This window comes from Octopus sinensis, linkage group LG10 (assembly GCF_006345805.1).
Source record: "Octopus sinensis linkage group LG10, ASM634580v1, whole genome shotgun sequence".
Taxonomy (NCBI): Eukaryota; Metazoa; Mollusca; class Cephalopoda; order Octopoda; family Octopodidae; genus Octopus; species Octopus sinensis.
In genome coordinates this window covers 91114509-91123540 of record NC_043006.1, presented here as the reverse complement: position 1 = coordinate 91123540, position 9032 = coordinate 91114509, and the positions used below count along the sequence as shown (strand labels likewise).

Genomic DNA, 9032 nt, shown 5'->3' with positions numbered 1-9032 from the left:
GCAAAAATATACTTAAGAGATAAAACTTTTGATTAATGATGATAAATTGCCAAAGACAATTCTTAAGAAGTTAGTATGTGTTTAATTGTAACCAGTCTTAACCAAGACATCTGCTGTAAATGTGCCAGATGCTGTGATTAAATAATAATAATAATAATAATAATAATAATAATAGTAAACTGATTGGAAGTGTTATCATGTACATTGTTTTGTCTTGGTATAAAAGATGGGCTACAGCAAATATTCTGCTCAATACCACAGATTTGCTTGTCAGTTGTTTGACCTTAACCAGTTGACCATGTCCCTTAGTGGCTGATGATGTGTGCATCTCTGATCATGAGCAGAAGTAGTGGGGAGCATCATAGCCATGTGTTGAGAGGAATTCTTTGGGGTTTGAATATTTCACCTCTGGAAACATGGGTGTTTCGTTCAACATCCTTAAACAACCCTTATTCAGGGACCGTTTGAGTGGGATGGACTACTCGACCAGAAGAAAATTCTAACTGGGCCCCACCTGCAAGGTCATGTGCTGTTTATCTTGATATGAGATCACCATATCGCACACATATGGTTGTGATGCATGTGCCTAGTATACCCTTATCAGACGGGTAGTCATGATGGGTATACTGGGCTTCGTATATTTTACCCCAGTGTCACTTTGATGGCATGCACTGCTCTCTCACTCAATAATAATAATAATAATAATAAAAGAAGGTGTAGCATTAAATGTAGCTTGACTATCAGGCAATATAGAGAGAAAGAATTTTGGATGGAAATGCTACCATGTGTTTTGTTAATGACATGTTTCTGAAAAAAAAAAAATTTTGAAATTTATCTACGATAAAAGTAACAAAATAGAAATAAAGAGAAACAAAATAAGTCATTAATTTTTGTTAATAAGCAAGAACTTTAACATGATTTTTAAAAACTTTATTTATAATTTTTACTATAAAATATCTCTTTAGTTTCTGTTTTTTATTGTTTTTTTTTTACACAAAACTGTAACATTTTTATAGTTAGTGTAACAAATGGGAATAAACAAAATAATAATAATAATAATAAAAACCCAAATAAAATAAAAACCAAGCCTTGACCAAAACTATTCAAGTTAAATACAAATTAGCCATCACACATACGTGATGGTTTTCATCCCTTTCAATGTTTTTCTGTTGCTGTTTAATGAGGTTAAATATTTGAACTTTGGAAAGAAATGGATTGCTGCAACTAAACAACAAAATGTACCCAGAATAAAAAGGGTCAATTCGAATTGTAGGTCAACATTTCACAGATGAAAAAAAAAAAGATTTATTAGAGTTCTACAATAACATTAAATCATTTTAACAGAATCAGTTTTTATAACATACGGAAATTACTTTTACCTTTTTTTATGTCCAGAAATGTGAATGTCATTTGATTTCCTTTGCATGGCTCTCTATCAGTTTCAGTTCTTTTATTGATCACATTTTAAATTTATTCCTAGTTTTAAACTTCCTATCTTCCATTACACTCACTTAATTGGTTTCTGATACTGACTCCCCTGACCCCCTCATCTCTCGTCCCTGATCAGGTTTTACTGTTTCTGCTGGCAACTAATGCAGATTATCAGAATAATCAAGAACTGGTAAGTCAATACAGTAATTGACACGATATTTTCCGGTTTTTGCCTGCTATTGTTGCTAACCTCACAAGGAAACCAGAAGAAGAATGAAAAGTGAGAGAATACTTTAACACACAACATACAAAAATTATATATATATATATATATCTACCAGTGAATCCAAACTAACAAGAAAAAATAACAATAAAAAATAAAACAAAAATGAGAAAAAAACCCATACCCCCTCCCCCATTGTCACATTATTTGGACTAAATGAAAGTCTGAACAGTTTTTATTTGTTATGATTTTTTAATTTATTTGATTTTTTTATAAACTTAATCAATAATTTTCTTTTCTTTCTATCTATAAACTGTATTGACATTAGGTTCAAAGCTATAATTAAATTTGTAATTAATTCCATTATTTTTCTTTAAAGTTAAACTTTTTAATAAAGTAATTAAAATACATGTTGTAAATGTAACAATGACAAAAAGAAGAGAAAAAAAGGCAATAAACAATGATAAAATGTACTTATTTAGCTTGCAGAGGAAATAACATAATTAATGCTGAGAAAAAAAGAAAGAACAGAAAGAAGAAAAAAAGCTCTTTTACTCTTCACCTCTTACTAAAATCTAAACATTAAGTAGAGATTAAACTGAGTTAAAACATCATGATGTTCATTAAAAAGGTTAAATGCTTTTCAAAAAACACACATCAGCAGAAATGGAATCATAGAATCCAAAAGCTATTCAAGATCTGTAAAATGTAGACTTAAGTTTTCCATAAAATACTATTTCATAGAATAACAGCCATTTAATGTTGCAGGTGAATTAAAAGATGGGATTTTTCATGAATGTGCATGTGTGTGTGTGTGCGTGTATGATGTCTAGAAAGCATAGTTTAGCTAAACAATATGGTTAGATGAATTATCTGAACAATTTTTATACCCAACTAAAGTAAAACAAATTTAATAATAATAATGATAATGATAATAGAATGACAACATCTTCCAACACATACCGACTGCCAGGAGAATGATAAATATAGGTTTGGACAGAGCTTTTCTATCCAATAGCTGCACTCTTGACTGGAGGGAAACATAGGCTGTAGTTAGCTGATAATCTGTGTGGAACATATGTTTGTACCTTTCTCGATGTGTGTGTGCGCGTGTGTGCAAGCATAGAAAATAAGTCAACAGCATTATATATATTATACGTGCATGTGTGTGTGTGTATTTAACATCAGTTTGACTCAGCCCAAGATTACGTAAGGTTTCATGAGTGTAGGACATGTCCACTTCATCGGACAGAGAGAGAGATGGGGGAGAGGAAGGGAGGGAGAAAGAGAGAGAGAGATAGATGGGTGAATGAAGTTTTTAGCTATTTCTTTTATGTCAGTAAGAATAAGAAGTGCATATTATTCATAGTTAAATTTTTGCCAACCACCCCCATCAGATACAGACATGTATGATACCACTTATGAGTACAAAGACACTACACTTCAGTTTTCAACTTGCAACAAATTTCTCCCAACTTCATTATTCTCATTAACACTGTTTTCTACACACCCAACATTATATATGTGAGAGTGTATAATATGCATATAGCAATGTTTAGTATTAACATACATACAAAATTCACAATCGTAAGAAGAGAGCAAAAAACTGATTGGTGTCCCTACAACAAATTTAGCAGTATTTATCTTAGGATGGTTTCATATAAAGGACGGATTTTATATACTGATACTGAAACAGTAGCTGTATATAACCACAAGTAAAAAATACCAAGTTAACTTAGTAATAGTTTGACTTAACCCTTTCGTTACTAACCCGGCCGTTAGAACCCATTGTTATTTAAGTGTAAATTTGAACCCAAATCTCGTTGGTACATTCGTTAAAGCATGTGATTTCACATTGTAAATAGTTAAGTTATAGTATCCGACATTGCTTCAAGTGATATCTCAACTCAGGGAATTTTGGGAGATTTTGTTCCACATGTTTTTCAGCATCGATATTTCTTCAACTTTGAAAATGGATAGGAGTTTCATGTTATCAAGCATTGATTCCGAATTTAAAGCTTTGTCAACGGAAAATAGGGAGATATCGAGAAAAAGAATGAAATAGGTACTAAAGCACGTGGTGTACAAAATAATGAATATTTTTTTATCCGAAAATGAAAGCAGCGCCTTCCGAAGAAACAAAGCGGCGAAGGTGACAGCGAAGACGATTTTACATCGGAATGAAGTAAAAAAACTTTTTAAATGTTTTTATTAGCAATTTTTCTGAGGAGATAAAGTTTATCTATAGCCTTTCTTAGGAAGTGAAACCATTAGACTTTTATTTTTTCAGTATGCTAGTTTGAAGCGATCAATGTGGAAACAAACTTACGCAGATTGTAAACAAACTCAAAATCGGGGTTCAAAGTTTGGGAAATTTGTGAAGCAAATTACTGGGTACTGCGTGGATTTAGTTTTTATACAGGGAAAATAATATTAGTCAGCATGGCCTAGGGAACGATGTGGTCTGGAATTTATCACTTCCATACCATAACCAGGGCCGTATATTATTTTTTGACCGATTTCTTTAGTTCGGTCAAACTTACGGTGGATTCCAATATTTCAGTTTATTCCACCTTTATGGTACACCTGTTGTGCATTAAATTCAACTGATGTGCACAATTCTTCTTTATCAAAATTTTGTTGCATACCCATTTGAATATTAGCTGATGATTCATTTTCTATAGTGATGTTTAAACAAAATTTTTATTTTTTACCTTTTGCTCAATTTAAAATTTTAATATTTTTACCTTTTGCTCAATTTACCTGGATTTACCTGTAATTAAAGTCACTTTGAGTCAAAAGTTATGCAATAGAATTGATTAAGAACCCTTCCTTTAATTATGTTCCAAATATCACATTAAAATGTTGATAAGTAAAAAAGTTACAGTTATTTAATGAAACAAGCCTAAATTCATGATTATTTTAGAATTTAATTGAAACTCATGAGAGGTGTATTTTGGTCAGAAATATAGTAACGAAAGGGTTAACCATAAACTTTTAACTAAATGTCTGGGATGATTTGCTAAAATTTTCCACTAAAATGGGATGAAAAAGTCTTTGAAAATATTTTGCTTGATTTGATCTCCAAAAATCATCAGATGTGCTCCTGTTTTTTCCTTGGATATGTACCAAATATCATCACCTGTTTAACTCCAAGCAGAGAGGGTTTCAACCATTTGGAGTTCAGTGGTCTCTTTTATCAAATTGTGTTTTACAAATGAAGCCTTTACAAGTTTTTCAAAACTAAGAGAACAACCAAGATATAATTAAACAGAAGCTAATTAAGTGCAGTGATTTGCTGATTGTATGCCATCTAACACATCCCATTTTTTAGATATTTGTGTACAGTAATAACCCTAAAGTTAAAGGTTAATATAGGGCGTAACAAATATCAGAAAATCAAAAAAAAAATGTGTGTAATAGGTGTAAAACAACTTCCTATGAACGAATATGAAAAAAAAAAATTCGCGCACGCGAAAGGGGGGGGGGGGAGAGGCCTCGGAAAATTCACATCGGGAAGTTCCGAAAGCGTCTGAGGAGCTGACCCGGGCACCAAAACAAAAAAAAAATAGTGTAATATGTGTAAAACAACTTGCTCTAAACGAATATGAAAAAAAAAAATGCGCTCTCGCGAAAGAGGGGTGGGGGAGAGGCCTCGGAATATTTATATCGGGAATTTCCGAAAGCGTCTGAACGGGCACAAAAACAAAAACAGCGTAATAGGTGTAAAACAACTTGCTCTAAACGACTATCATGAAAAAATTGCGCGCTCGCGAAAGGGGGGTGGGGGAGAGGCCTCGGAATATTTATATCGGGAATTTCCGAAAGCGTCTGAACCGGGCACAAAAACAAAAACAGCGTAATAGGTGTAAAACAACTTGCTCTAAACGACTATCATGAAAGAAATGCGCGCTCGCGAAAGGGGGGTGGGGGAGAGGCTTCGGAAATTTCACATCTTCAGTCCATGGCCTTTAAACTAAGAAAAAATAGTGTAATTGGTGCAAATTTTTTTTTTCATATTCATTCATAGGAAGTTGTTTTACACCTATTACACACATTTTTTTTTTGATTTTCTGATATTTGTTACGCCCTATATTAACCGTTAAATTTTCGCGAAAATTATTAAAGAACGAGAAGTCTTATAAAATGGAAATATATTGGAGACTGTATGAGGTGGAGGGCGGGGGTCACGTGAGCTTTATTTTGAAAGTAGTGATTTTTAAGGTTGATGGTGAGAACCACTTCTTTAAGAATAAGTGGTTAGAGTTAAAACCTAGTCAGGTACTATGTAACACTTTCTCGAATAAGACCTCCAATGTCAAGTGAAGGTCACATCAATTGAAATATTGTGTGGATGAGAACGATTAAGCAAGACAAGACATTTTTATCACTAAAGATGAAGTTACTTTAATTACAAAACATCACCAAATCCGGTTTCATAATTTAAATATTTAACAAATTACTTAACCAATTATCTAGCATTACATTAATGATAATTATTGTCCTAATTGAATTCTGGTAATCAGAAAAAAAAGAAGTTTATAATTTCAGATTTGGATGTTATCCAAGGATATATTTCTTTCTTTATTCATGTCATTTCAGTTGTTTTTATAGACACCTGACAATCATCTCAGGTAAAATAACAAATCAAGTGAAAATTTTGCTTATGTGTAGCTGCATCTTCATAATAATAATAATCATGATATTATATACTTGTTTGTTGATAGCAAGAAATTTTTTTCAAAGATTTGAATGCTCAGTCATCAGTTGTGTGTGTGTGTGTGTGTGTACATATGTATGTATATAAAACAGTTGAAGAGTTTTGCCTAGCTGTTGACTGGTCTTTCACCAACTATGACCCACACCTCAGAAAAAAGCAACTAAATGAAGTGTCTGATCAACATTTATGATTGTGGTACACTCAGGGAATGTTTTCCTAAGATTTACAACTTAAAATAATATATGGTCCCTGTTGAAAAGCAAACACTGTGTTTTTAATTTAAATTTTTTTTTAGATTTGGCTGTTATGGTGTGGTTACTTTTGTTAATTAGGCTAAGATTATTTGTTAATGAATGTTTTTTTTTTACCTTTTCTAAAAGAATTATAGGAGATATTTTCATAAAGATTATCTAATTTGATATCAAATTATCTTAATAAGAAAACATGCACAAATGACAAAAAAAAAATGATTGTCCCATCTTAATGTAAATATTTCATAGAGTTTGAAATTTTTACGAAACATTAAAAAAATCTCATAAATAAAACCTCCAAGCAAGAAAAAAAAAGAATGAAAATAAAAAAGATTTGTTATAAGGAAATATAAAAGAAAATTAAATGAGAAAACCAAATGACCAAAATAGGCAAAAATGAAAATGTTTTTCTTTTTTTTTTTGCTTCAGAAGTATATCTATATCAAAAATATACAACGCCATTTCAGTGCCTGGACAGGAATAACAGAAAATAAGAGCAGTTGAAAGATATCATTAAATGTTTTCTGCCAATATTCATTAATTTTTAGAAATAATTTTTTAAGCAATAAAATCAATCAACTGCCAGAAACATTTATAAAATAGTGAAGTGGGTGAAACTGTCAGAAAGTTTTCAGTTATGTCGTTTTGAAAAACGTTGAGAAAAGTAAAAATAATTGTTGAGCAAAAGTTTCAATGAAATGCCACAGCAACTGAACAATATGCAATAGCAAATAAGTTTTAAGGAACTAAGTTTTAGGTTTCGCTATAATTTTGTTGTGAGTGAAGAAAGGAAAAGGAAAACAGGGAAAACTGTTTGCATATATCACACACAGATATATGTAAATTTATGCAGAATATACGAATTATGCTATTCCTTCCATCTATGCTTAAAATAACAGCAACATAAAAGCTAAGTTATTTCTGGTGCACTCAATATGGGCAAGATTTTCAGAATCTAGTTAGCCTTGATCTTCCTCATTTCTAACTATCCTAAAATTAACTAAACTGACAAAATCTCCATTAAAATTAGGAACAAGAATAATTAAGTCTGAATATTTGGTAGACTTTCTCAAAAGTGCTGGCATTTTGTAGTTTAATAGTTTGTTGTATCTTTGTAAAAAGATGGAAATATTTTTGTTATGACACATTTCATCCCCCCACACTCCCACCACTGCATTACACTATTTTACTTTTTATTTCTTTGCTAAAATTTATTTTACTAACTGATAAGACCTGACAAGTCTTTTAACAAAATTATGTATTTTTAAGATTCCTACCAAAATATTTTAGCAGAAAACTTATGTAAGCAAGCAAACAATGTCATTCAAATAATTGAAAAAAATATTTATACTTTCTTACTGTTAATGAGGATACAAAAAATTAAAAATAAAATAAAAAATTAATAACAATCTTTTAAACAATTGTGTGACAATAAAAATGAGAAGAAAAGGGGGGGGAATCAATAAAGTCATAAATAACTGTTCCTAATGAAATCTTTTGTAGTAAATCAATGATTTTAAGATATATAATCATAACTGGGGAGGGGGGAATCCAACTTGAAAAAGAAGAGTAAAAATAAAACTGATGATAGAGAAAAGAAAGATAAATTGATGCATGGCAATTAAACAAATATAAGTGAGACACACGACCGACCGACCAACTGGTATCAAAGATAGAAATAGTCAATTTCTAAATTTAGTTTCTGGAATGATGATAATTCTCCCCACCACCACCACCACCGCCAAACAAAACAACACGTCCAGATATCAGATTGCTATTCAATGATTTTTAATTGATGTTAATAAATGAGATGTGACTCTCAAGACAGAAAGCAAGCACAAAAGTTCAGCTGAGAACTTTATTGGTTTGTAAATTACTGCTTAATTGGCTGATAACTAGGGAAAGTTGAGAATTGGCACAGGGGACAAAAAAATTTGTACATATTTATCCCTTGTGAGATTAAATTGCAAAAGAAAGTGATAAAGTAGATAATAATAACAACAATAACAATAATAATAATAATAATAATAATCCTTTCTACTATAGGCACAAGGCCTGCAATTTTTTAGGAGGGGGATAAGTCAATTACATCAACCCCAGTGCTTGACTGGTACTTATTTCACTGACGCCAGAAGGATGAAAGGCAAAGTCAACCTTGGCGGAATTTGAACTCAGAAGAATGTAGAGACACAAAATGCCAATAAGCATTTCATTTGGCATGCTAACAATTCTGCCAGCTTGCTGCCTTAATAATGATAATAATAATGATAATAATAATAATAATGATGATGATGATGATAATAATAACAACAACAATAATAACAACTATAACAATAAATATATAAGCTGAAGAGGTTCTGCTGTTTGACTATTGCTCTTGAAATAGAGATTGGTTCATAATGTAATT

The 9032-nt window shown here is 31.4% G+C and overlaps 1 long non-coding RNA gene across 1 annotated transcript; it reads right to left on the bottom strand.

The window, feature by feature from the left end:
- Window positions 1–1161: 1161 nt before the first annotated feature.
- On the bottom strand, window positions 1162–5021 carry LOC118765204. Its single transcript, XR_005001070.1, has 2 exons — window positions 4643–5021; window positions 1162–3411 (listed from the first exon to the last, which is right to left on the bottom strand). It is a non-coding gene; the product is annotated as an uncharacterized LOC118765204 (long non-coding RNA).
- Between the last annotated feature and the right edge of the window lie 4011 nt (window positions 5022–9032).